The sequence below is a fragment of the Cryptomeria japonica genome, chromosome 8 (assembly GCF_030272615.1).
Source record: "Cryptomeria japonica chromosome 8, Sugi_1.0, whole genome shotgun sequence".
Classification (NCBI taxonomy): Eukaryota; Viridiplantae; Streptophyta; class Pinopsida; order Cupressales; family Cupressaceae; genus Cryptomeria; species Cryptomeria japonica.
The window spans coordinates 253,987,962-253,997,538 of NC_081412.1; positions in this window are offsets into that span (position 1 = coordinate 253,987,962).

A 9,577-nucleotide genomic window follows, 5' to 3' on the forward strand; every position below is an offset into this window, starting at 1 on the left:
AAGGTTTTGTCATTGATGGCAACCTTGCAATCCTATGGCATCAGCAAAGCATTACTCAGGCAACCTTGCAATCCTATGGCACCGGCAAGACATTATACTGGCAAAGCATTACTCAAACAAAACAGTGCTCCGACATCAACAAAATCAATCTACACTGGCACCGGCACAGAAGATGTACACCGGCACGGAAGGAAATATGTATACCGGCACAGAGGCCGACAGGATTTTTGATATGTAATATTTTGTTTATCATTGTAAGCCGACTTGGCAAATTGTAAAATGACTCTTGTATATAAAAGAGATCATTGTAGGCATTTGTAGGATATGGATAGAAAGCAATAAATAAATTATAAGGCAGACCTAATGTGCGAATTGTAGGTCAAGGGTATATGTAAAGAATAGAGCAAGAACCGGTACTAAATCTGGCATTGAAGATGCTATTGTAAAGCAGTACAGAATATTGGATTTGTGTAAATCCTCATTGTAAGTCAGTGTGACTTCTTATTGAGCAGTGAGCTCTAGGCAGTTGGCCTTCTTGCATGTGCAGGCCCCTATTGTAAGTAATATTCTCTTATTGGCCAGTGAGTGAATATTGTGGGTCACAAATCCCACCAAGGTTTTTCCCACACCGGGTTTCCTCGTTAAACATCTTGTGTTATGGTGTTCTTTTCATGTGGATGCTTTTGATTCTGTTATTTGCATTAATTCTTGCATACCGGTATACTGTTACTTTATATTCTGCATATTCAGTTTTAAGAAAATTTCGTTACCGGTTAGATACTGATTCACCCCCCCCCCCCCCTCTTAGTATCTATGGGAACCCTAACAATTGGTATCAGAGCTTGGTCCTCTATTTTCAAAAGCCTAATAGCTTGAGGAAGATCTTGACACCGGTAAAGATGGAAAATCTGATGAAGCAACTTGAAGGAGCTCTTACTGGCTATGATGCAGAGAAGTTAAAAAATATCAAATTAGAAGATGATTTAAAAGCAGCTCAGGACATTATTCAGGCACTTCAAGAAAATCTTACTGTTATAAGAAACAAGAGAAGAGAACTTTGTGAAAAATTGCAAAATGAAAATGATGAAAAGGAATCACTAAATGATATGATAAGCAAATTGAAACAAGAGATCATGACAACAAAAAATGAAATGCAGGATATGACTATGAGATTCTGCAAAGAGATTGAGGACAAAATGAAGAATGAAGAAGAATTGACCAGAAGACTAAGTGATGCAGCAAATGAGAACATAAGACTTAGCTATGAAAATGACATGTTGAAGACAGATCTTATGCATACTCAAAATGACTCGAATGAACTAATGAGACAAAAAGAGATCTTGGAAAGGGAATTGGGAACTACAAATCAACACAAAGAAAAATTCAAGAAAAGCTCAGAAGAACTTGGTACCTTATTGAAGAATCAAAAACCCAAAGGTGACACTTCTAGAGTTGGATTTGAAGTTGGAGAAAGCTTCGGTACTGCAAATACCCAGGATCAAAGCAAACCGGTAAGACCCTCTAATACTTACAAATTCAATGGAAAATGCTTTAACTATAATAAATATGGTCATAGGGAAAATGAATGTAGATCTAGGAATTATCAGAACATCAATCCTCCCACCGGTTAATGCACCAAATGCAAAAAAATTGGTCATAACTCTAAAAATTGCAGAATGAATGTAAGATGTTATGTTTGTGGAAGATTTGGTCATTTATCAAATAAATGCAGAACACAAACTGGCATAGGTTATGGGAAAGCTATTCAGAAAAATAATGTAACTTGTTATGCATGTAACAAGATTGGTCATATTACTAAATTCTGTAGAAGTAAAGGTACACCAGTAGATAACAAAAGTACTAGCTTGAAAGGTAAAGAAAAGGTTGAAGAGGTCAAGAAAGAATTTTCAAAGCAATGGATTAGAAAAGGTGATCTAAATATTGGGGTTACTCCTCCACCGATAGAACCAACAAATGCTTCACCGGTAGGACAATATGATGCTCCACCGGCAGGACAGAGCAATGCTCCACTGGCAAGATTTTCTTCATCAAATTGAAGAAAATTATCTTGAGGGTTTGGCAGTTTAATGACACATGTTCTATTATTCCCTCAGTTAGAGAAAAGAAGTTGAAAATCCTTCATTACCGGCAAATAAAGTTGAGTTAATACATTGCTGGCAAACAATTAATGTGGTAGGTAGCAGAAAAGACTTTATAAAATAAGGTTTTTGGCTCCATTTCATTTCACCGTGAATTCAAACTTTCAGAGAGCGCGAAGATTTCCGAGCTAAGGCATTCTGAGCAAAGAGGCAAAGCACTTCAGCAATCAATCCATCCAAAGGCAGAAAAAGGTATTTATCATCATGGAATCCTCCTCTACGCCTGAATTCATAGCAAACCCTACAGTAGTCAAGGTTAAAAAATGACCTAGGCTTGTGTTTCAGCTAGTTCCCGAGGTAGCTAAGAAAGATGACAACACAGGTGCTTTTTCCCAAATTCCAAAGGGTGTTGTTTATACAGAAGACCCTAGAATGTATATTCATTGCAACATAGAGGAATTAGGTGATGAAGAAATCAAAAACATGTATAAATCTGTTATATGTGACAATGTCGGAAATGTGAAACCTGAACATAAAATTGTTGAAACCCTAGGATTCTCTGAAATCCTCTGCATTCCTGAATTTCCCAAGGAAGTGGTTAGGATAGTTCTTAGCAGGGTACATGGCTCATTCTTTTGGCTTGACTCAGTGCATAAAATTAGAAAGGTAGTTGTGAAAGCAGTAATAGGGTTACCTTCCACCGGTACCAGACCCGACAAAACCAAGGTGGTCTCCAATGACCTAGTAATGAAATTAACTGGTGCAACATCTGACAAAAGATCATTGAGGGTTAATGATGTGACCAATACAAATATGAGATTCATTAGCATGATTCTAGGTTACAAAGCAACTCATGCAAATAGGCTTAACTTTGTTTCCAGTTTATGCATAAAAAGTGCTTATGACATGGTTAAGGACAATGTAAAAATTGATATCTGTGAATGGTTAAAAGATGAGTTAATTGACAATTTGGCAAAAATAAAGAAGGATAAGAAAGGAACCTTTAGATTTGGAAATTTGCTTGTATGCTTAATGTTACATATAACCAAACAGGCTCCCAGTATAGGCTATAAGGAGTTTGGATTCAACATACCGGTAGGAAGACAATTGTCTGACTTATTCAACAACATGGGTGAAAACAGAGAAAATAATATCAATGAGTATTTTCAAGCACTAAAGGTCAGAATGAATAAAAGAATCAGACTATCACAAGAAATTGTCAACAAATACAAGGATGATATATGCTTTGTAATAAAAAAGGATGAGATCTGGATGGAAGCAGTCATCCTAAGAACAATCTGGGTTACAGAGATGGGGTATGAAATAGATGACCACATAGTGGAAACTTATGCCAAAGCACTTCTGGAAGCCCCCAATGAACCAAAGGAAGAAGTATTTGGTAGTGTTGAGACCATCGAAAGTCAAATTCAATCTAAAAAGAGAGTAAAGAAAGTTGAGGCATTTGTGAGGAAAGGAACCAGGCAAGCAAAATCCATAAAAGATGATGTATTAAAGAAAACTGGCATAATAGAAGAAGAGTTGGCAGCCCAACAGCCTAAAACTCATCTATCACTGGTAGATACCTCCTCAGAAGGAGATATGCCAGCAACTTTCAAAAGAGTTGTTAGGAAAAGAGACCCCTCACCGGTATCCACTCCTTCACCTAGAAGGACAAGACAGAAGCAACAAGCTATGAGGTCTCCAGTCAAGAAAGCCACACCTAAGAAAAAGCTAACCCCCAAAAGGAAGAAGAAGACAAACACTGACTTGGCCCCTTTTGACATATTACTGAATGAGATCACAAAGGAAGGTAAATTGAAAAACATAGGGAAAATCTATGACACCCTATCAGATGATGAGAAAGGACAAGTTGAGGAAAGTGTTATATTACACATGGACATGTATAAAAAAATTTTGATGCAAGTCCTAAATGAAATTCCTGATGAATTATATAAAAGACTTGAGGCCAGAAGGCAAGGAATAGTTGAGTTGGATAAGAAAATTAAAATAGAAAAATTACTTGCAGTATACCCGGTCAACTCACCTAAGGAAATTGATGATTTGATAGCTTAGGCCAACCAGACAGTTTTTTCCATTGCACACTGGCAAATATCACTAATGGCAGGTAGAGTTACTAAAGTTTCAAATGAAATAGAAGATGGTTGGGATACATTCTTGGTTGAAAAAGAAAAACAAGAAGAATATAGGAATCCCAAGCCCATTCTGGTATATCAAAAGGACAAAGGGAAAGGTAAAGTTGGTGGACCACCAAGTATCAAGATTAGAGACAACTTACCCCCACCTCCTTTAAATACTCCACCGGTAAAAAAAACAACTGTAGAAGATCAACCGGCAGCTGAGAGCATGGACACAGAGGATAATAATCAAATCCTGAAGTCCTATATACTGTGAATGTTGATACTCAAAAAATCAACATAGTGGTAGATAAGGATACCACAGATAAATCTGATAACAAAGAGCAACCGGCAATAGGAAACAAAGAGCAACCGACAACAGGAAACAAAGAGCAACCAGCAGTAGATTCAGAGAAAAAGATGGAATTTGGAACACAAACAGAGCAACCAACAGAGCTAAAGGCTCTAGAACAGATGCCACCGGTAAGAAATGATGCAAGAAAAATTGTGCTTAAAGAGAAGGAGACACAAACAGACCTACCAGAGGTCAATACCAGCATGGTCACTTCCACCGGCACTCAGTTTATTAGGTCACCATCAAATGTAACAAAGGTATTTCTCGAATCTATCAAGAAAATAACTGATTATAGCTCACAAGCCTATAAAGTGATAGATGATTCAATTCCAGTTTTGAAATCAATAGCTCCCAATTGTAATATAGCCAACAAATATTCTTTAGGCCAGTTGGATACACTTTGTAAATATATTTCTAGAAATTTTGAGCAAACAAAGGTAGAAACTGTAAAGGAAAGTGTAGAAAAAGAGAAACAGAAATTCTTTGAGGAAGGAATAAAGAAGTGTAACAAGGAATTTGACACACTTCTACCGGAACTGTGCAATTTATTGAAAGAATACAAAACTCTGTACAAAGACACTTGTAAGATAAACTTTTTGACCACGGATGTAGACAAAAAGATGAGCAAGGTACAGGAAGAGAACAATAAACTTGCTGATAATTTTGTTAACTCACCCGATACATTATCAGTTTTTGAGGAAAAGATAACAAATTTTGAGGAAGAATTGCTCAAATTAGAAAGAGAAAAAGAGAAAATAATAAACAAGGCAAAATTTTTGAGATCTAAACTAAGTCCAAGATTGGACTATTTAGCATCTCTGCGTAAGGAAATCTCAGAGGCACTAACACAGGGTAGCAAAACACCGGCAGAGCACTTGCAGCATCTCACCGGTACAGTATACAAAACTGAGATAGCAATAAAGGAGAGCAAGAAGTTTATGGATGGCATAAACTTAATTTTGGGAGATATTCTTCAGATAATAACTACCCAACTACAAGGTTGAGGTTATGAATTGGTACAACTACAAAATCTACTAACCTTTGTCATTGATGCCAAAGGGGGAGTAGTAGATGAGAAAATTCAAAACACAGGGATCACATGCTCAGGGGGAGCTCTCACATTTTTGGTAACATTTTTTGGTCTACACATTTTTAGATATCTTTTTGAAATTTCTCATGAGTGTTGCCATCAATGCCAAAGGGGGAGATTGTTGGCATATGGACACTCCAATGAGACATTGTGTGTGATTGAAGGTTTTGTCATTGATGGCAACCTTGCAATCCTATGGCACTAGCAAAGCATTACTCAGGCAACCTTGCAATCCTATGGCACCGGCAAGACATTATATCGGCAAAGAATTACTCAAACAAAATAGTGCTCCGGCATCAACAAAATCAATCTACACCAGCACCGACATAGAAGATGTACACCGACACAGAAGGAAATATGTATACTGGCACAGAGGCCGACAAGATTTTTGATATGTAATATTTTGTTTATCATTGTAAGCTGACTTGGCAAATTCTAAAATGACTCTTGTATATAAAAGAGATCATTGTAGGCATTTGTAGGATATGGATAGAAAGCAATAAATAAATTATAAGGCAGACCTAATGTGCGAATTGTAGGTCAAGGGTATATGTAAAGAACAGAGCAAGAACCGGTACTAAATCTGGCATTGAAGATGCTATTGTAAAGCAGTGCAAAATATTGGATTTGTGTAAATCCTCATTGTAAGTCAGTGTGACTTCTTATTGAGCAGTGAGCTCTAGGCAGTTGGCCTTCCTGCATGTGCAGGCCCCTATTGTAAGTAATATTCTCTTATTGGCCAGTAAGTGAATATTGTGGGTCACAAATCCCACCAAGGTTTTTCCCACACTAGGTTTCCTTGTTAAACATATTGTGTTATGGTGTTCTTTTCATGTGGATGCTTTTGATTCTGTTATTTGCATTAATTCTTGCATACCGGTATACTGTTACTTTATATTCTGCATATTCAGTTTTAAGAAAATTTCGTTACCGGTTAGATACTGATTCACCCCCCTCTCTCAGTATCTGTGGGAACCCTAATAGACCCAGTATAGTATAAACAACCTACAATCCAAGAATAGGAAAAACTCTTCTCAACTAGCAACCTCTTCTCCTTTGGGGAGAAATAAGGAGGAACTTTGCCTGAAGCCAAATAGTTTTCTATGTCAGCATACCATGGTGTATAAGTACTCATAGAAAATAGGTTCTCATCCAAGAATGAATCATCAATGATAGTATTAGAGCTAGGTGTGGTAAGCCTTGAAAGAAAATTTTCTACTACATTGGCTTTCCTTGGTTTATCAACTATTGTAATGTCAAAGTCTTGCAGTAATAACAACCACCTAGCTAACCTGCCTACTACCAGAGGTTTGTTTATTAGGTACTTGATGGTTGCATGATCAGTATGGAAAAATACTGGATACCCAATGATAATAATGCCTGAATTTTTTTAAGGCATAAACCACTCCTAGCATTTCCTTTGCTATCACCGTGTACTTCAATTCAGCTCCCTACAAGTTCTTACTGATGAAATAGATGACATGCTCACTGGCTCCTTCCTTTTGACCCAAGATAATGCTAATTGCATAGCCAGAGGCATTTGTATGAACATGAAAAGGAAGTTCCCAGTTAGGTCCTCGAAGAACAGGGGTTCTAGTTAGAGCATCTTTAAGTGTGGAGAATACATGATCACAAGAATCTATCCAATTGAGTTCAACATCTTTTGTTAAGAGCCCATACAATGGTCCTACTATTTTTCTAAAGTCTTGGATTAATCTCCTGTAATTTCCTACATGACCTAGGAAGCTCCTTACATCTTTTTTCTTTGTGGGTACTGCTAGATTTTTTATCACTTCTATCTTCGTAGGGTCCACCTTAATGCCTGATTGAGATATATGATGGCCTAAAACTATACCTTTTGTCATCAGCAGGAAACCTTTATCATTGTTTAGGGATAAACAATGATCTTCACACCTTTGCAAAACCTTGTCTAGATTGGATAAGGCTTCATAAAATGTTTCTCCATAGGTTGTAAAATCATCCATGTAGATTTCCATTTTGTTGAGAGAGATGTTAGAGAATATATCGATAAGTGCCCTTTGGAATGTTGTAGGGGCATTGCATAAGCCAAAAGGAAGTACTGAATAAGCATATGTACCCCAAAGGCATGTAAAGGTAGTCTTCTCCTATCTTTAGGAGCAATTCTAATCTGGTTATATCCACTAAACCCATCCAAGAAGGAGAAAAATTGTTTCCCTACTAAATTCTCCAATACCTGATCAATAAAAGGTAATGAAAAGTGATCTTTCTTAGTGGCTACATTTAGCTCTCTATAGTCAACACACACTCTCCACTTACCTCCTTTCTTAGGTACAATGACTAAAGGAGATACCCACTGACTATAAGAGATGGGATAAATGAATCTTGCATCTAACAACTTTTGCAGTTCTTTCTTAACAATTTCTCTTACTACAGGGTTTACTCTCCTTTGTGGTTTTTGCATTTTTTATTGATATAAATCTTGTGTTTACAAAGCATAGTATCCAATCCCTTCATGTCATGATAGTCCCAAGCAAATGCATGTTGGTGGATTTTTAGGAGTGTTTCCAAAGATTCATGCTTGGTTGTTTTGAACTTATTGTTGATATTGAGGAATCTTCCTAGAGAGACATCTAGTTGTTCAGTCAATTATATCATGGATGTTGGACTAATAGTGGGGATCTTGATTCATGTGGAAGCAATACATGCAATAAGTGTAATTAATCTTGGAATTTTGGGGTATAAGGTGATGGTAATAGTATTTGCAGAGGGCATGAAGGATGATTATCTATTTCACAATTGTTCTGGATAAGTTGAGATAAAATCCCATCCTCATCTTGCAATTGCAAGATAGAACTCCTCCCTATCATCATTAATGATTGTAGTGAATTAACCTTCTCAACATCATCACCCAAGTTAGGCCATACTGCAGTATCATTTTCTTCATTATTCTTAGTTGGTGGTAAAAGAATAAGCTTATTTGTGGTATTACCATTTGAAATGGTCATATCTCCAGACCTACATCCTATGCAAGCATTTGCAGTAGTCAGTCATGGTCTTCCCAGAATAATAGGATATCCCCCCAAAGTGGCTTTAGGAGATAGAATCATAAAGTCTACTAGATATTCCCATGAATCTAGGGTGACAATAAGGTCTTCAATAACCCCTTATGGCGTGACTGTGGAACTGTTAGCTAGTTGTTACACAGTAGGGGTGTGTCTTAGAGGTAATATTCAAATTTTGCATCAGGCTTTCGGTCATTACATTTATAGAAACTCCCAAATCTATAAGAACATTTTTAACTAAAACCCCACTAATGGTTATTCCTACCACTGGACTACTAGGATCAGAATACTTAGGAATAATAACTTTTCCCAGCATAATATTTGCCAATTGGCCTATAACATGGACAGGTTTTGGGTCTTTTCTTTTCCTGCCTGGTTTCTTGAGACACATTTCCCTTATTGATTTACTATAAATGGGAACATCTTTAATGGCTTGGAATAAGGCTATTTTAACCCAAACATGCTTGAGCTAGTCTAGGAAGTCAAAGGTTGGCTCTGCTTCTAATTCTTTGACTACTAGCCTATAGTTCAGTGTTTGAACTAGTTAGTTTAGAGATTGACTTGTGAGATTGTTCTAGAGGTTGGTGAAAGTTTAGTCAGTTTTCTATCTATGGATTCACACCCCCCCCTCTTAGTAGTTGTCTGGATCCTTATTGATTCATCATATCATCAATTGGTATCAAAGCATTTCAGGTCCTCTAGTGTCTAAGCCTAATAGCTTGAGGTAAAGATCTAGAAGAACATGATGAATAAAGAAGGTCCAAAGTTTAATAGGAAAAACTACATAATATGGAGTGATAGGATGAAAATCTATATCAAGAGTCTAGGAAGTAAATACTGGGAACATGTTGCTA